This window comes from Xenopus laevis, chromosome 1S (assembly GCF_017654675.1).
Source record: "Xenopus laevis strain J_2021 chromosome 1S, Xenopus_laevis_v10.1, whole genome shotgun sequence".
NCBI lineage: Eukaryota > Metazoa > Chordata > Amphibia > Anura > Pipidae > Xenopus > Xenopus laevis.
In genome coordinates this window covers 63,855,340-63,875,025 of record NC_054372.1, presented here as the reverse complement: position 1 = coordinate 63,875,025, position 19,686 = coordinate 63,855,340, and positions in this window count along the sequence as shown.

Below are 19,686 nucleotides of genomic sequence, written 5' to 3'. Positions count from 1 at the left end.
GTGTATTAATTAAGAGATTAGAAAAAAACAGACTGGAAAGCTGAAGCAGCCAGCAAATATATGAAATGGGAAAGAGTTCTAAAAGCATGGCGAAAAAAGTCACTCAGGAGACAGAATGCAAAGTTGAAGCAAAGCTAACAAAATGAAAAAAGTTAAAAGAGGAAAAAGAAAGAAAGGCTTGCCTTTTGGAAAATAATAGTTCCATTCAAGAATCATATCTGACAATGTTTCAGGGGAAATAACACTCCTACTGACAAGAAAAACATCATTTTATGAGCCCACAGAAGTTATTAAACCTTGACTATAGTAATATAACCATTATTGAACTGCAGCTAGATTTTGTTTCTTTTTACCCGTATGAATTAATAAATCCCAGAGATATCTAAATTTATATTTTGGGATTACTTTTGACATTCTGCATTTGTAATGTCATTTAATGCAGCTAGAAAACGAAGGCACCAGATGTGATTGTCTGGGTGCAGAGCCACATTGGCATTATTCAATTCGAAAAGAAGTCCACAAACTCAGGTCTTAAAGAACAAAAAATATATTTAAGTTTATTACTGGGAGACTAATGTTTCAGCCAGCAATCTAGCCTTTATATATACAAGTTACACACACCTACCTTGTCTCAAAGCAAATCATAGAATTTGAAACCCACATTCATTGCAGCTCTTTTTAATCCTTCTAAAGCATGCCATATTCAAAGCTGTGTTTAATCATTTACCTAAACCATGGCCATGTAATCTCCCAAAAGATGTGTGTACCTGTGACAGTCTGCAAAATCTTGTTACTTGTAAATGATATCCATTAAAATAGGACAGAAGAATTACCAGCCATGCCAATGAGAACAATCTGCATGGCCTTTAGAGACAAATAATTGTTTCTTCTGAAAAATGTAAAAACAATTAAAATGGGTTTATAGAAGTAGAACTAAAATGTAATTTTCAATGCTTCTGAAAAAATAGAAATAAGATCAACGTGGAAAGCTAAGCTTCGCCTTAGGCCTGTTCAAGGTATTGTTCTCACCTGTTGCATATGGCAAACTCATAGATAATTTCCATAATACTGATTTTATTCAATCAAACACTTCTTTACCATTTTAGTTACAATTAAGAAAAAAAGAAAACTGTAGATACAGCTAATTCCTTCTTTTGCCTATTTTTTAACCAGCCATGGGTATAAAAAAAGAGGGAAATCAGCAAAATATATCAAAGAATGTGTAGGGCACATTCTGCTTCTTGTTGAGGTATGCAATAGAAACTTTAGAGAGCTTATAAAGAGACCATGTTCCCGAGTTGCTACCTGGCAAGTATTTTTCAGCCCAGTCAGTAAAATGTTGCTTGATGCCAGTGTTTCTAAATTGTAAGCTAAATAACTCAAGTGGAAGCCAAGTATTTTTTTTCCAGAAAAGTTAGTCACCCTGGATCCAACTGACCTTAAAAACTTAATAATCTCTGCAGGCGAAGAGGCGTAAGAACACAATATCTTAAAAAAGTCTTTGGCTGCCAGAGATGCGAGAAATTAGACAGTGGATTTTGCAACTACTTGAAAATTATACTATGAGAGGCAGTGCATGCTGGTTCTTCAAATATATTAAATACTGTGAGAAACAAGAGTTCCTGGCACCCCAAAATACTCTATACACAGTAAAATAACTCAATCCCTACAGGACCTGGTGCAAAATGTCCCCTCTCCACACACATTTACCTGGATTTTTATTAGGCAGTAGACCAATGGGTCCCAATGGGGGGGGGGGTCTGGTGCAGCTTTACTCTCAGCCCCCCACCCCCATGTAGTTACGCCACTGAGGCAGTGACTTCTGGCTACCAAAAGTACATGTAACGTTCTTAATAATTTTGATGTACACAAAATCAAGAATTTAAAATTTTCCCTAGATGTGAAACTGTATAATATTTTCCTATTTTTGCCTATTTGGGCAGGACAGTCTCAATTTGCAAACCAAAAAGGGTAGATTTATCCAAATGTGGGTGGAATTCATATAATATACAGAAGGCTATGCATATAACCAAACCACTTGTATTTTATCATGTTACAGAAAATCTTTGAGCTTTTATCAAAACAAGTCTCCTGTTGAGAATTTCTTTCAAAGGCTTGTAGATTTTCTAAACAGCAAAATCAAAAATCTTATATAACACTTATATAGCACTGCTTACACATTTGTTACACAGTCTTAAGAAATCCCAGGTGTAGCACTTCTCCCCAGGGGCTACTGAAACCAACTAATTTGAGCACTTATCTGCAAGCTTGTACAGTGATACTTGGAAAGACAAAAACCCAGCATGCATTGCCTCTGCTCTCGGCTGCTCCGAACAAGGAGTAGTCTAAATGTAAAATAAAGTACCTATTAAAATATAATACACAAAAACCATGAACATCCTGATAAATGATATCCTTTAGTGATGCAATCAGTTATAATCAGAGCTTATCAGAGCTCAGTTATGTGTCACATGACTTACTGAAATGTATGTATTATAATTGTAATGTATAATAAATTTACCTCTTTCTGTAAAATATAACAATATAGCTAGATGTCACCTTATGACCATAATAAATCACTCAGGCTTTGCCAAAACACCTTCATAATATCCTTATATTTTACAAAATATGATAGTATTTAAATAGCATTATAATCATTATATAATGCAAAATATTATTACTTATATAACCTTTATATTAGAAATTTTAAATAAGGACGTTTTTCATACACTAATAAGGTAGCCCTCAGACAGACAGAAAGGTTCAGCAGACTTCTACTTCAACTAATGCTATTATGCAGAGAGGCACAGGATCCTCAATACTGTGACTGGAGGAACCATTTGAAGAGCAGTTAATGTCGTGACATATGATTTTACATGGGCCGTCTGTGAGTATAATATACCACCAGAAGTGGGACCACAATCGTGTGGGTACTTGTCCTCACCTTTTCAATTTCTCTTTTCACATTCTAGCACATGCACTTTTTACTTGATGGTGTTGTAATTGTACTTGGTAAATATTTCACTTGCACCTAAAAAAGGCTGAAGTGGGTTCAATAACACTGATAAATGTGTTAATTTAAGCACAAGGAGGTGTGATTTTAGAAAAGAACGCTACACTATTATTGTCTTGTTTTTCTCCCTTTTCTTTCTTTTTTTGAGGATCGACCAGTGACACACCTTGGATTTTTTAAAAAAAAGGGGTCATTGATATATGAACTGATGTCATTCTTTAATTGTACTTGTGTTTAAAGCTGCTCCTTGCACTTTTGCATCACTGCCGCTCAGTGCTACTACCTCCATTTTGCCTCTATGAATAATAATGCGCTTATGACACAAAGGAACCCTGGAGCTTCCGGGTTGTGGCTTGTGTCAATTGACACAGCAAACTTGTGCCTGAAAAATCAGACATGGATGTAATTTTAATGCCGAGGTCCAGAAATGACAGCATCCAAACACCAAAGATTTTCAGTGCATTGTGGCCAATTTGCATTGAAGCATACAGTACCTGTACATGCATCTGCAATTCCACTGAAATTATGGGGATAATACTGCATAGGCATAGGAGCTCCACTGTCACTTACTAATGCCTCATTCATGGGGTCACCAATTTCCACTAAGCTGTTGGCCTAGGTTTCAAGCTTTATTCCTTTGCTGAGCCCTCCTCTTGTCTTAGAACCAATAGACCTCTCTCTTTGGACTATACCTTAAGTCTATCACCTTTTACAGACTAGGTAGTCTAGACGGTAGTGTAACTATTATGTTATGGATCCCTCTGCAATAAAGAACGTTGGAGTACTGTATATCTATGTATTAGGAGGCTGGTCAAGGAAAATGAGGGCATCTCCATGGTCCCAACTACTTATTACTAGTTACACACTGTTCCTTTGAAAGACAGCATTTGATTAAACACACTGAGAGAATTAAAGGCAAGGAAAAAAAAAGAAAAGCAGGCAATACGTTTAGTTAAAATTGTTAGTTTATTTTTGTCTTTCCTTATACAAGTGTTTTACTTAACATTTATGTATCATTAATAAATATACAGAACAAAAGTATTATACTGTATTGTAAGAATGAAAACTTAAATAAAAAGATATAATAAAAAAATAGGAGAATAAATATACATATAGAATTAGTTGTATAAATAAGGTAACAAATAAAAGGGTATCAATAAGTGACAGAAACATAGGCATGGGAATAAGAAATAAGGGTACAGGTAATGTATTATATAAAGAAAAAATATATTAAATAAGATTAATCATACAAATTGAAATATAGGGAAAGTAATAAGGGAAAAGGTTATATGATGTAATAAGGGTTATTAGTACTAATATAAATAGAAACATAGGCATAGAAATACCATGATGTTTTAAAGTTAATAGAGGTAGCAGAATACAAAAATGAAAAGGGTAATTTACGTAATAGGGTCATAAGTAATATAATTATATCAAATTAATTAGAAGTGTGGCCCACTGCAAGGCCACACTCCTGTCTGGCTTCTTGTACAGATATAGAATATATTATCTGGAATGCTTGGGATCTGGGGTTTTCCGGATAGGGACTCTTTCTGTAATTTCGAATACCATGCCTTCAGTCTGCTAAAATAATTTAATCATTAAATAAACAAGGTAGGTTCATTGACACCAATATGAATTCATGCAGCTTAGTTACTATCACATACTAGGTAATGTTTGATTAATTATAGAGACATAAGAAATTATTTTTCAAATTTTAATTATTTACTTAAAATTGGTAGATGGTCTTCCTGCAATATGGAGTCTTCTGGATAAAAGGTTTCTGGATAAGGTATCCCATATCTGTAATGGAATTATTGAACAATAGGGGACCTATCATATGTAATTAAGAACCTTTTGCCAGTAAGGAAAAAACAATGATTACTGAACCAAGGTTGATAAATACAAACATAAAAACTGTGTTTCAGAATGCTACAATCTTTTCTGTATGGATTCTTACGCACACATGCTGTAATATCTGCAGTTCTGAAGGCATGCTGAGCATGGAAAAAATTTATGTGCGCTCAAACCTTAGTCTGAAACGCATAAAAATCAACCATACGTAAGAGCCCTAAAGCATGAAATAATTGAATAGAATAATAGAATTGAATAGAATAGAAATAGAATTCAAGCACAGATGCAATTATTACTTACTAACAATTTAAGCAAAATCTTTCTTGCTAAACAATAAATTACAGAATATCCAATGTTTGCGGGTGTTACGACATAATTACAGATCTTTTCTATGGAAACCTGTTATCCAGAAAGCTTTGAAATACAGAGAGGACATATTCACTAGTCCATTTAAGCAAATTATTTCAAAATGTTTTTAATGGATTCCATGTACCATGTACATAATGGTGAGTAAGCCGCACAAATACGTACTGGAGGCAAAACAGTCCTATTGGTTTTATTTTAACACTGGTCAACATGGAAACCTATTTTATTCCTATAAAGGACAGTTGTAGCATAGTAGAAAGGAGCTAAACCAAAATGTTTAGAATATATGCTTATTCTTTAAAGGTGATAGACTCAGAGCCGGGCCATGCCGGGTAAGACGCCCTAGGCAACCTGGGCTGAGTGCGCATGTGCAAGTTGATGCCGGCACGCATGTGCAATTTGACGCTGGCGCACATGTGCATGTTAACAGGCGCAGAAGCGCCAATCGCCGTGCAGGAAGACGGGGAGTGAGGGGACCGGACATGTGGTAGGCGACAGAGCAGGTACGTGCCTGGTGCCCCCCCCCAGCTTTGCGCCCTAGGTATGTGCCTACTCTGCCTACCCCTAGTTTTGGCCCTGGATAGACAAGTGTGTGTACACTGTAATTTAGCAACAAAACCTTCTCATTTATACTGTGTTATCCTAATGTTAACTTCTGGTAGTAGGTGTCCCTGTTCATTGCAATGTGTGCTTTCTGGGAAAAGTCTCCACGATGTGATGCTATATCCTTGTTTCTGTGCATGTTGTGAGGAGAATAAAGCATCAGCCATGACATCCTGGTTGGTAAGAGTCCTGACTGTTACTGCACCTCCAAATTACCCAGTTACTCTGCTAACAAAAGGTCTTACGTATATATAAATTTGCCAAAGACTGAACATTATTGCATTATTATAATATACTGTTTGTTACATATTACAATACCTTTTAAACTCATCAAAAAGCTGCTCCTGGTAAGTTTAAAGGAAACCAAGCCCTTGCTAAAAAAAAATCCCTACCCCCCTACCCTAGACCCCCCTCTCTGCCCCCCTCAGGTGGTACCTTTGGTAAATGCCCCTACCTCTTTACTTACCCTTTGGTGCAGATTCAGGGCATCGGAGTTCATGGGTGCCATTTTCTTCTCTTCAGTTATCTTCGGGTCTTCTTCCGGCTTTTCAGCAATTTCCTTTCGGCGCATGTGCAGTTACTCCAACTGCGCATGCGCGATTAGGTAGCTCTGTTCCCGAAGATTACCAAAGAGAAGAAGATGGTGCCCGTGAACTCCGATGCCCTGAATCTGCATTGAGGGGTAAGTAAAGAGTTAGGGGCATTAACCAAAGTTACCACCTAGGCTGGGGGGGGAGCAGGGAGGGGGTCTATGTAGTGTAGGGGTTTTTATTAGCAAGAGTTTTGTTCTCCTTTAAGAACCACAACAGCATTTTTTAAAGTAGGACTTTGGGTCTTTTAAGTGCAGAGAGCACAACTATGCTTTCTGAACTAGCAAATGGCCCATTTTGCTATCTGCAGAAAAAGTTAATATAGGTGAAAGGATGGCATCAGTTTTGTACTTTTTAGAAAAGATTATTTTAAAATTATCATTAGTAGCTGAATTGCCAACATTGTCCCTAGATTGTTACACAGGATCTATTAGAATTAAGTCAATGGTAACTGGGCATTTAGAGTTTTTCTTGAAAAACATTTTCTTGAAAAGTGTTTGCATTTCAAGAAAAACTCTAAGGGGGTAATTCATCAAAATCCGAATTTTTCTGATAATTATAGGGCAGGACTACATGGCCGATTCAACCGCGATCCGTCGCGCAAAATCGCAGGAGTCACAGCATTGATGCGACGTGACACGACTGTCAGATGCAGACGATGCATGCTGCGTCTGCATCCGACAGTCGTGTCGCGTCACATCAATGCTGCGACACAATGCGACAATTGAATTACTTACCTTATTTCCGTTGTATCCGATGTGACACCAGTAATTTTGCGCAGCGCGTCGGATCGCGGCTGAATCGCCCATGTATTCCTGCCCTTATTAAAAAAAGTCTGAGCAAACTAGAATCCACGATTTGACCTTATTTATTATTAAAAAGTCACAATTTAATTGGATCAGAGAAAAACACGATAACATTTTTCCCTAAAAGTATAAAATTTAGTCGGATTTTCAGGCTAATTCCAGCGCAGATCACAGAAACTTCCAAATAGGATAGGGACTCCTTCATTGACTTATATACAACATCGGTAGGTCTGAGATAGAGGATTTTTTTTTTCTACTAAAATTTTGGATTTTATAGTTTAAAAACTGTAATTTTTCAAGTTTTTTGCATTCAGACTAATCTATGATCAGTTGCTCTTGACTTAATTCTGCTAGATACTGTATATCATGACCTGGATAAATGAAAATCTTCATAGATAGATTGTAACACCGTTGATTTTATCATGGACATCAACATCAAATTATACCATCTGATTAAATATATTATTTAATTTTTCTTCAAAAACACATCAGAGGGTTATAGGTGTCAGAATATAATACAGGTATGGGACCTGTTATCCAGAATGCCAGGGACCTGGGGTTTTCCAGATAATGGATCTTTCCATAATTTGGATCTTCATACCTTAAGTCTACTAGAAAATCATGTAAACATTAAATAAACCCAAAAACCTGGTTTGTATTAAATTATTATTACAGTGAAAAAGGAAATAATTTTTAAATTATTTTATTTGAATATAATGTAGTGTATGGGAGATTACCTTTCTGTAATTCTGAGCTTTCTGGATAATGGGTTTCCCCATTACTAATACAACTAATAGTACTAATACAAGTGCCGACTCATTTGTTTGTTAAGGGTATGAGAATAATCTTCAGGCTCATAGTATGTTATATAATAAATTGATAATATTTATTGCTTTGTCACATACACACATTACAGCATAGAGATGGTACATACAAGGTGAAATCAAATATATACAATAAATACAGGGAGACAGCATAGATGTTAGTCGCTGCTCCCCCAAAACCTGACTGTCCACCAAGGCCAAACAGAAGAGGTGGTTTTGATGTTTTACAGCCCCAACAGTTTTTTACTAATAAACAATAGTGTGTGTCATAGTATTGTAAATACCAATATGTGACGTCGGTGATGCACTACTGGTGCCGCAATTTATATTATTTGGGGGCACTAAGGTTGGGGGCTGGGCCAGCGGGGGCCCGGAGATCATGGGAGGGGGGCTGGGCCCATGAGGGCCAGGGTGTCCCGCCAGCTCAGTCCATTGCTGACTGTGTGTAACATGCTCCTTGTGTCATTTAACAAGCAACAATCCCTATTATAAATGTATCATATAATGCAGATATAATATCAAGGCATGACCCACCACACACTCCCTACAATAAGGATAGGGCTGGCCTAAGGCTAATTTGGCCTAATCGGGGCCCGTGCCCATGGGGGCCCTGCACCAGCTCAGCATGCTTCAATACAGAAAAGGGACAGATGTGACAGGTCGGTGAGGGAGGAGAGCTGAGGAAAGAGGGAGGAGAAAGTAGTCAATGCTCTAAAACTACATTCCCCATAATGCATCACTGTCTTAGCTCCAGGCAGTCACAATGCCACACCCGCTAAGACAGCCAATGGTTATTCCTATAGGTCAGGTCACTTATACTGACTTACTCTCTGACCTATAGGAAAACATTGTGCCCTGCCTTTGAAATGAGAGCACCTCTGTCTGACTGGTGCTGGTAGTGGTTTGTGCATTGCATGATGGTGATTTGTTCCTGGTTGGTTTGGGTTTCTGGCATTGTTGAAATAGCAATTGGCTCACTTGTCTGTTAATGGTAAGTCACTGGCCAGGTGTGTACCTTCACTTGTCTCCCTCTCCTGCCTTTTGTTCTGTCTGCCCACACAGAAGTGACCATTCAACAAAATATACGTTTATGTGGCCCATGGGTAAATTCTAGAAGTGGGTGTCACTGTTGTGCCTGTGCTGTCTGGAGAAATCACTGCCCCAGGGTGCCTCTGTGTCAAATTGTTTAATGGGAAAACAAATCTTTCTGAGGAGGAGCAGTTCATGATAAAATCAGAACAAAACATGAACATTTAAAAGCTAATTACCCTAATTGTTAATAGATTATTGTAGCTACAGACAAATAACAAAAAGGCAAATGTTATTTTACTTTGGCTAAGGAAGGTGGGTAATGTGTGCAGACTACAGAGCAATAGGTAGAAATATCAAAAGAGCGGGCAATAAGAGACGTTTAAGCAGTCTGCCTTGTTGTCACGTCTCTCTTTTTTCCTATGACATTTTAGCCTGCAACACTAAGTCTAGGGGCCCCAACAAAAAGGTCCCAATTGGGCCCTGCAATTGATAAGCCGGCCCTGGATAGGGATATATATTCAAGAGCAAACCCAAGACGGGGTGTGAAATCAACTGTATGTGATTGTAATATTAAAGGGACAATTCACCTTCAAGCTTACTTTGAATAGGTTATAAAATGGCAATTTCTAAGTAACTTTTCAATTGACCATCATTATTTTTTTAAATAGTGCTTTCTTTTGACACTGACCCCTGCCTTCTTCTTTTAGGGTCACTGATCCCCTCTGCAAGGCTACATTTACTGCTACTTGTTATTACTCATTTTTATATTGAGTCCCTCTCCTATTCATATTCCAGTCTCTAATTGAAATCAATGCATGGTTGCTAGGGTAATTTGGACCCTAGCAACCAGATTGCTAAAATTGAAAACTGGAGAGCTGCTGAATTAAAAGCAAAGTAACTCCATAAACCATAAATGTTAAAAAATGAAAACCAATTGCAAATTGTCTCAGAATATCACAAATACATCATACTAAAAGTTAATTTAAAAGTGAACAACCTCTTTAAAGAGGAGTTATGCCAGATTTAGGTGAAAAGACAATATGTTTCTTTTTTGTTAGGCTCAGTTTGAGATGGTGTTTAAATTTCAGGGGTTATTAATGAAAGTATATTTGTATATCATCTGCGTACAAATAATATTTAAACCAAATGAAAGGAGGGTCTCCAATGCATCTGCACAGAGAGCAAAAACTGACTGGGGTTAATGGCTCCACCCCATCCTCCTATAAAGGGTAAATGCTTGCAAGGTTTGATTAACCCCAGACAAAGAAAAATATTAGTTCAAAGGGTAAGAAGATAACCAGGGAATACCTAGGGAATTACTAATTTTCATTAAAGGAAAAATGAAAGGTCTTGGAAAGGGACTTGATATCCAGAATGCTCAGGATCTGGGGTTTTCTTGATAATGGATCTGTCAGGGGTCCCCAATTTTTTTTACCTATAAGCCATATTGAAATGTAAAATAAAAATTTGAAGAGAAACACCAGCATGAAAAAGTTCCTGGGGTGCCAAATATGGGCTGTAATTGGCTATATATAGCCCCTATGTGGAATTGCAGCCTACAGAAGACTGTATTTGACAGTACAAATGTTTTTTGTGCAACCAAAACATGCATTCAAGCCAAGAATTCAAAGGTGAGCACCTTTTTTAAAGCCACTGGAAGCAACATCCAAGGGGTCAGAGACCAACATGTTGCTCACGAGCCACTGGATCACTTCCTTAAGTCTACTAGACTGTAAACATTAAAAAAACACAATAAGGGCTTGTTATATCTTATTTTTGATCATGTACAATGTACAGTAATTTTTACAATAATTTGTACAAATGTGGAATATTTGGATAAAATGGAGTCTGTGAGAGATGGCATCTCTGGATAACGGATCCAATACCTGTACATATATTTATATACATTTTTTTTTCAGATGCATTATGATTATTAATACTGGGTCCTGAACTGACATGGTTTCTGGGTATCTTTCTGTATAGGCCTGATAGAATTAACTCTTTATAAACTATGGCTTTGTTATATAGTCTGAACTAGAATAGAATAGTTCAAAAACACAGTCTCAATTGTGCTACCCATCAATACTATGAATGCTGCAGAATTGCAGGCAAACAGTCTACATAACCAAGCTCTGCACCCTTGACACCCCTAGGTATATGTATTTTGTCCTTTGCGTCAATGCTTCTATTGGTCAGATGAACATGCCTAAGAGTTTGGGTTAATCAGATGGCACATTGCAGCTTTTGAAAACCCCTAGATACTGTACAAGTTGCAAGATTTAGAGGGAAAAGAAGAGTAGGAAGGAGGCTTCAAAATTATGGTAAAAGGAAGAGAGAAAGCAGGGAGCATGAAGAGGAAGAGATTCAGAGAGATAAGCATAGTATGAATGAAGGAGACAGGTAAGGAGGAGAAAGTAAACCCAGAGGAGAAGGCTATAGAAGAAAGCCAGAAGAGGAGTAGAAAATCCCCAGAAGAGGGGAAATTAACAAAAAAGAGACGCAGGGAAGATGGCAGCACAGCCGGTAGGAATACAGTTTTGGGGTAAAAAATAACTCTTAATTTTTAATCCTGTATTCATATATAATTAGTGACCCAAAGTTGTTATTTGCTCCTTATATGTTGACCAGCTGACTGTGTCATTTAGGGTCAGGTTTTTTTGTTCCTTCTATAAGAGCAGCTGGATTCGTTAGAAATTCCTATAAACTGTTATTGTCATGAAATAAGTTACAGCACTGGCCACTCAATGTAGTCTTTCATTACTAGGGTGAAGGCAAACTACAGTTCCCATGATGCCCTATTAGGTTGTTTTCTTTATGCTCTTGCTGGTGCCAGTTTATCAGGCAAAATTGTCTTCGTAAAGACTACACATTCCATAATGCACTGTAATGTTCTCACTAATATGCAGTACATCAATGGATGCCAGAACATATAGTTAGGCAGTGTGATACTGGCCCACCGGGATACCAGGAAAACTCCCTGTGGTCCCAGGTGTCAGCGGGCCATTTTGCTTCTAACTATGTGGCCAATTTCATGGTAATTACTTATATTTTTATGGGAAAAAATGCTTAATAATGTAAGAATAGACTAAGTAAATATAAAAGACTAGGAGAATAAAGAGGTTGAGTGAGGAGGAATAATAGTTTGGAAAGTGGGCCCTTGACATCCCAGTCCGAAACTGTAGTTAGTGCTGTTGCAATCATACCTGCAAAATTACTGTACCCTTAAACTGAAGTCTTGTCTCACCTATGTATGTACAGGTATAGGATCCATTATCCAAAAACCCATTATCCAGAAAGTTGAGGCTGTCACCCATAGACTCCATTATAATCAAATAATCCAAATTTTTACAAATTATTTCCTTTTTTTCTGTAATAATAAAACAGTACCTTGTACTTGCTCCAAACTAGGATATAATTAATCCTTATTGGGAGCCAAACCAGCTTATTGAGTTTATTGAATGTTTGCATGATTTTCTATTAGACCTAAGGTATGAAGATCCAAATTATGGAAAACACCAGATCCTGAATTCTGGATAACAGGTCCCTATAAGAAGCCTTTGCTTCTAGCACACTGGAAGTTTCCATGCTTGGCAATAAAACAACAAAGAATTAAATGTTTAAAGTTGTGCACTTTTTAACTAAAACAAAAAAGGCTAACTCTGATAGAATTCATTCTTTATAAACTATGGTTATGTTAAATAGAATAAACTAGATTTAAAGGTGCACAACCCCTTTAAGAAATACAATTAATATATCCACATGAGTTTTATTTATTGTTTTTGCCTGGGAGAAAATCTGCATGTTTCTTATGTCTCCTGATGCGAAAAAAGAAAATCGATGTCACTGTGGTGCAAACTGACTTTCTTTCACCAGCAAATTACATCTGAAAATTCAGTCAGAATGAATGTTTGTGAATGTAGAACATTTATGGGACAAAATCTGCTTTCCCCTAGTGATTTCATTGAATTAAATGATTGGATAAGCAGATATGCAGATAAGATAAGCTTCTGGACATAAACTACCAAAGCTGTTTTCAAATATCAATAAAGAAGTCATGAGTGCCCCCCAGATATCTGTGGTGGTAGGTAATACTCTTTAGAATGTGAAATAATATGTATGTCATAAGGAATGCAGTAAAGAAATGGGATGTGTCTACCACTTGGTAGACACAGCTGTACAAGTGCTCCCATCGACAGACAGTCATACAAGCAGATAACTTATAGCCACTGTTGAATTTTGGATACAAATAGTCTCTGTGTTTTGTATATTGCACTTAATGCGGAATGTAATGTATCATATTCCTGAAGCAAGAAATACAGTATTGCATACATCAGTAATGTTTATAGCATTTTTAAGTTAAAGGGGTGGTTCACCTTCATGTTAACTTTTGGTATGTTATAGAATGGCCCATTCTAAGCAACTTTTCTATCAGTCTTCATTATTTATTTTCTATATTATTTTAATTATTTGCCTTCTTCTTCTGACTCTTTCCAGCTTTCAAATGGGGGGGTCACTGACCCCATCAAAAAACAAATATTCTGTAAAGCTACAAATGTATTGCTACTTTTTATTACTTTCTATTCAGGCCTCTCCTATTTATATTCCAGTCACTTATTCAAATCATTGCATGGTTGCTAGAATAATGTGGACCCTAGCAACCAGACTGCTGAAATTGCAAACTGGAGAGCTGCTGAATAAAAAGCTCAATAACTTAAAAACCACAAATAATAAAAAATGAAAACCAGTTGCACTCTCTACATCTTACTAAAATTGAACTCAAAGGTGAACAACCCCTTTAATCCAGTCTAATTCTGTTTCTTTTTGCTAGATGAAAGCAATAGCAATAAACATCACACTGATTCTTCAGAGCCGCCAGACCCACTGGAAATCATCAACTACCAGTTCTTGTCTGAGCTGAGGGAAGGATCATTTGGCAAGGTGAGTGACAGCCTCCTAATAGGAGTAGAAGTGGTTGGAAATGGAATTAAGGGATCTGTAATTTTAGAGATAAAATAATTGTAATGAGTTTCATAGAAAATTGCGAAATGTACTGCATGTCTGGCCCTGTCACAAATAATACATTTCAATGAAATAGCAAAGGTACACTGTATATATTAACATACAGTATATGCCCCATGAGGTACCCATAACAGTGTACAGTGCAGTGTACATGTCCCTGCAAGGAGCCCTTTATCATCTTCTTCTTACTCATTGCCTTTCTCAGGTTTTGTTGGCAAAATTAGATGGCAAGAATCCATGCGTCGCCATTAAAGTCCTTGAGAAAAAAATCAGAGAAGACCTGCAGGAATATCGGGACAGAATCCAGCATACTGAGGATGGCCAAAGAAAACCCTTATCTGTGCCAAGGTTTTGCGGCATTTCAAACTCCGGTACATGTCTGGGTCAACTGTGCTCTGCATTCTACTTATTGGCCTTTTGTGATACACATCACATTCACGTTCTGATTCAGTTTTCCCATGGTGTATACCTTCAAACCCTTCCACTAAGCTTCTAACCCTTCCATACATGTTGTCTCCCCTTTACACATACAAACCAAATCCTACAGTACTTAACATTACACACTCCCTGCAATACAAAGCTCCAAACTGTTTTTACTCCATGCAAATGTACCAGTTACTATCCCTAATCTAACTACACTGAACTGATAAAAATGCCTGCTTGTTAGCTGTGGGTTCCTACACATTTGTAACAAAATGAGGGGCGCCATTTTTACAGTGTTACTTTATTATTATGATTCTAAGACAATCCCATAAAGAATGAACCCTAATGTTACAAGTAGCCACAAACAAGATTTTAATATACCCGGCTGCTCATTCTGCAGTTAGAGATGAGCTGGGTATTGTGCTATTTGGGACATAAATAATACAAGTATGGGACCTGTTATCCAGAATGGTCAGGACCTGGGGTTTCCAGATAACGGATCTTTCTATAATTAAACCTTAATCTAATAAACCCAATAAACTGCTATTGCTTCCAATAAGGATTATTCTATCTTGGTTTGAATCAAGTACAAAGTACTGTTTTATTATTACAGAGAAAGGGTATATAATGTTTAAAAACTTGGATTATTTTATTATAATGGAGTCTATGGGCCTTTCCATAACTGAGAGCTTTCTGGATAACGGGTTTCTGGAGAAACGGATCCCATACCTGTACATAATAATCTTTGCCCAAAGAGTATTGTGACTCCATGAACAACTAGAATGGGGCCTTCTATTTGGGTAAATCAATTCTGATGAGATTGTCTTTTCTTTCCATCCATATTTTATATATCATTGTACTATCTAATAAATCTAGTTCTACTATCCTATAATAATTTTCAGATGTCTGCCATTTCTTCGTATTTTTCAATCTTTTTTCATGTTTTCTATGTAACTAGTCGCACGCCTTCCTCGTGATGGAGTTTGTGAGTGGAGGCTGCCTGTGGGATCAGCTGGTAAAGTATGACGACCTAGAGATGAGCAGAGTTTTGTAAGTGAAACTATCAGTCTCGTATTTCAATAAATGCCCTAATATGTTGAAAGCAGGGGTAAAAAAAAAATCCTTATCTTTTATTTATACAGAGGGAATAGGTAATGTAGTGTTTTATAGTAATATTATTACAAATAAGGGGTTTTACAAGACCATAGCAAAAAAGAGGATAAAAAACTATTAAAGATACACATTTCCAAAGATTATAGGGGCAGCAACACGAAATGGTGACAATATTTTGAAGATAATGTAAAAAAAAGCCATAACTTTTGCACAAATTCTAGTGATCTACCGTAATAAACAACATGTTTGCCTTCTGACAGGCTACCAGTAAATCCTACCTGCTGATTGGTTGCAGCTTTTATTACACCCTTTATATACAGTGATAGATTCTATATGTTTGTCCAATATCCGGTGATCTTTTTTTTTCACAATAACTGTTGGCCTCCTTTTATATACTGTACATACAGACCTGCAATATAAGCATGGATCAATTAAAACAAGCTATATGTTGCATTAATGTTTAGAAATAATTCTGGATTGTAACACACTAAAAATATTTTACTCAAATGGAGTAATTACTAGTAAAATAGGATCATTTTAAAGGGGGTTATGATATTTATTCTTTACGAGGTTGTTCTGTAATTTTTTTCCCTTAAAAAGGTTCTATTCGGCAGAGATGGCATGTGGCCTGGAGTTCCTGCATAGCAGAGACATCACTCATCTGTAGGTATTAATTTGTTACTTCAACTCTGATCTCTTGCTACTGTCTATTTTGTATTCGGTACTGTATATTGTGATCCACATTTAAACTATTATTGTACAATGGCAGGTTTTCAATATTCATATTAAAAGTATACAAATAATAAAAGAAATAATCTCATGTCTCTTATTCATACCAGGCCCTTTCAATTTAAAATCTTTCTACCTATACTGTTCCTGGTCTGGTTTTTTACATTTACAAAATAAAAGGGAGTGAGTTGTAATGCTTTACCTATATGCCATTTAATGAGTCTTAATTTAATGGAGCTATACATCTTGCTTATAGATCTGCTATTTAGCCAAGTAGCAACTGTGAATTCAGAAGCTGACACTCTTGTGTCACATTTGCACAGTGCTATTACCACTTACCAAACAGCAGTGTATTTCTGATTCAATGGTTTAAGAAGAAGATTAAAGGAAAAGGAAAGTCTAAAATAGAATAAGGCTAGAAATGCTGTATTTTGTAAACTAAACATAAGCATGAACTTACTGCTCCACAAAGCCTAATCAAACAAATGATTTATGCCACAGGGGGCTGTCAATTGTAACTTAGTTAAACATCTTTGCCTGACCCTGACCCTGCACATGCTCAGTGTGGTCTGGGCTGCTTAGGGATCCTCATAAACAAAGCTGCTTGAATTCTGCATGGCAAGTAAGTAAGGCGTGGGCTCCCCCTGCTGTTCATAAGTATGATTGTTTCCCTGCTCAGCAATTAGGGACCGTCTGACAATTCCTATCCACAGCAGTAAATGAAGGGAGAATTTCACTGCATACAGTCAGGTTTCTTATAAAAACGGTACACATTTTTTAATTAAAGTATATTGGAGATAGGTTTCTTTTTCATTAAAGAAAGTAAAAAATTGGATTTTATTTTTTTGCCTTTCCTTGTCCTTTAAGGCAGACACAGACATTTGTGGCTTAATTTCCACAATCACTTGTATTTTGTGTAATAACTAATTGCATTAAATCTATATTCCAGAGATCTGAAACCAGAAAATATTTTGCTGGACCAAAAAGGCCATATCAAAATATCAGATTTTGGCCTACCGGTGAGACAGGAACCCTACGCTACATGGCACCAGAGGTGAGGAATGCAGGTCTAGTGTACTTTTACCATAATTCCTGTAACAGAAATCAGTGCCTGGAGAATGTCCTCAAAATATTGTGATTATGATGCGTGTCTCAACCAGAAGCTGTCATTCACAATTATTGGGATACCTAGTAAAGCTAATGTGTAGTGAATGGCACAACTGTAATTAATACATTACACTTGATATGGCCATAAACTTGGCCTTTGATCTGCACATTTTATTCCTGAATGTGACCATTCACTTTAATAAGTTATATTAAATTACATTTCAATTTTAAGCTACTTTTCAATACAAATCGAAATTAAATATTTCCAGCGGTTTTATAGCTGTTTATACCAATTTAATAATGTTAATTTTTTTAAGGGTTTACATAGCCTTTATAGAAAGCCTTATATATATATATAAGACTAAAATCATTAAAATGTCAAAAAGTCCATATAGATAGTGACAAATGGGGAGTTATTATACAATAATGTATACTATAAACACCATTGAAAAATCATTTTGACTATACAAAGTGTAACATCTAAAGAGAAAGGGTAAATATAACCCTTTTTCTTTAGATGTTGCACTTTGTGTCTCACAAAACAGATATACCAAATTAGTGCAACATTCTAGCCGTAATCAAAATGAAATTATGCAATTAACTAAAAGCATCTATCTGTACTCAAGATCTTTCAAGAAGAGGAGTATGATTCGGCAGTGGACTAGTGGTCTTTCAGTATCATCTCATGTGAAATGGCCACAGGAAAGTCCCCATTTTATGATGGCCATGACAGATAAAAGGTCATCACATCCACCATCAGCGATGAGCCTGAGATACCTGATTGGCTCAGTATAGATCTGCAACATCTTCTGCAAAAGGTGGGTATGAGCAGAGTGACAGAGAAATTCTAACATTTATAAACATACAGTAATGCCCTGTTTCTATGACTTTAGACTTTTTAAACACGGGCTTATTTCCTATGCTGTGTAAAACGAAATTTGCAGAAAAAGCAGTGTAGAATAAATGTTGAATTTATCAAGGTGTGTTTTGTTGCTGTTATTTTATACTGCTTCTTTGTAAGTAGGTTCCGGTGGAAGTTGCACAAAGCAATAGCGCATAAAAAATATCACCGGTTTTAACATACTTATTTTTACATGGTGATGCCTTGCGTTGTGTGGCGAATTATTACACCGTTTTTTACACCAAATAATAAATCTGCCGCTAAATGTGCTGCTACCATCTGCAAATATATGTTATTTTTACCTTTGCCATGTTACATTTACACCACTGATAATGTGTTGCCCTCACATGTTGAAAAGCACATAGATATCATTAACATTAAAGGTAATGTCACATGCACCAGGTTTTGTTTTAAAGTGGAAATAATTTTTGTCTGTTTACTTTAGCTACTGATGAAGGATCTAGGAGTCTATGGAGACAGACTATACCACCCATTCTACTCTTCCATCAATTGGGTGGAGCTGGAACAAAATAAGATACCACCACCTTTCCAGCTAACAGAAGTAAGTACATGATTGCTGAATACTTATTAAAGTCAGGGAGAAAAGGGGAAGACAGGGAAATACAGATAAAATAGTGGTGCAATACTGAAGTAGAAAATCCTAGGCCTGTACTTTTTTTTAGAAAGGGAGGGAAATCCCTAAGTATTGGAACACACGATTTTGCATAATTTGCATGAGTTTTTGCAGCCTGCACTTTGAACTTGCATTAATACATAGTTTAAACACTTGAAATTAAGATAAATAAGAGGGGGAGCCAATGAAAATATAAATAATAACAGTAAAACTTGAGCCTGAGGATTAAGCTTTTGCTACCATCAAAATTGATGGCCATCAGCTATTAACTTTGGGTTAGTGACAGGTAAATAATAAACAAAGCCCCCCTCAAATAGGGATATCAATGTCTACACCATGTAAATGTTATAATAAGGTGAATATGCCTATAGTTACTAGACTAAACACAAATTACATGAGGGGGTAGCTGCAGAGCTTATAAAGAGCCACCTGTTTCATGTAAAGGGGTGCAGCATCCACAAATATTGGCATTACTTATAGTTAAAGACAAAAAATATGGATATCATCAAACTCAATGGGTTAACTCATAGAGTACATTTTGTCTTCAACTATTACTAATAACTAGACTATAGCCTTTCTGCTATACGGTTAACAATAAAGGAAACAATGTCTTTCATGCAGCCATCATGTGCAAAGGAAAGCAATTGTCATCATTCCTGGATATTAACAAGC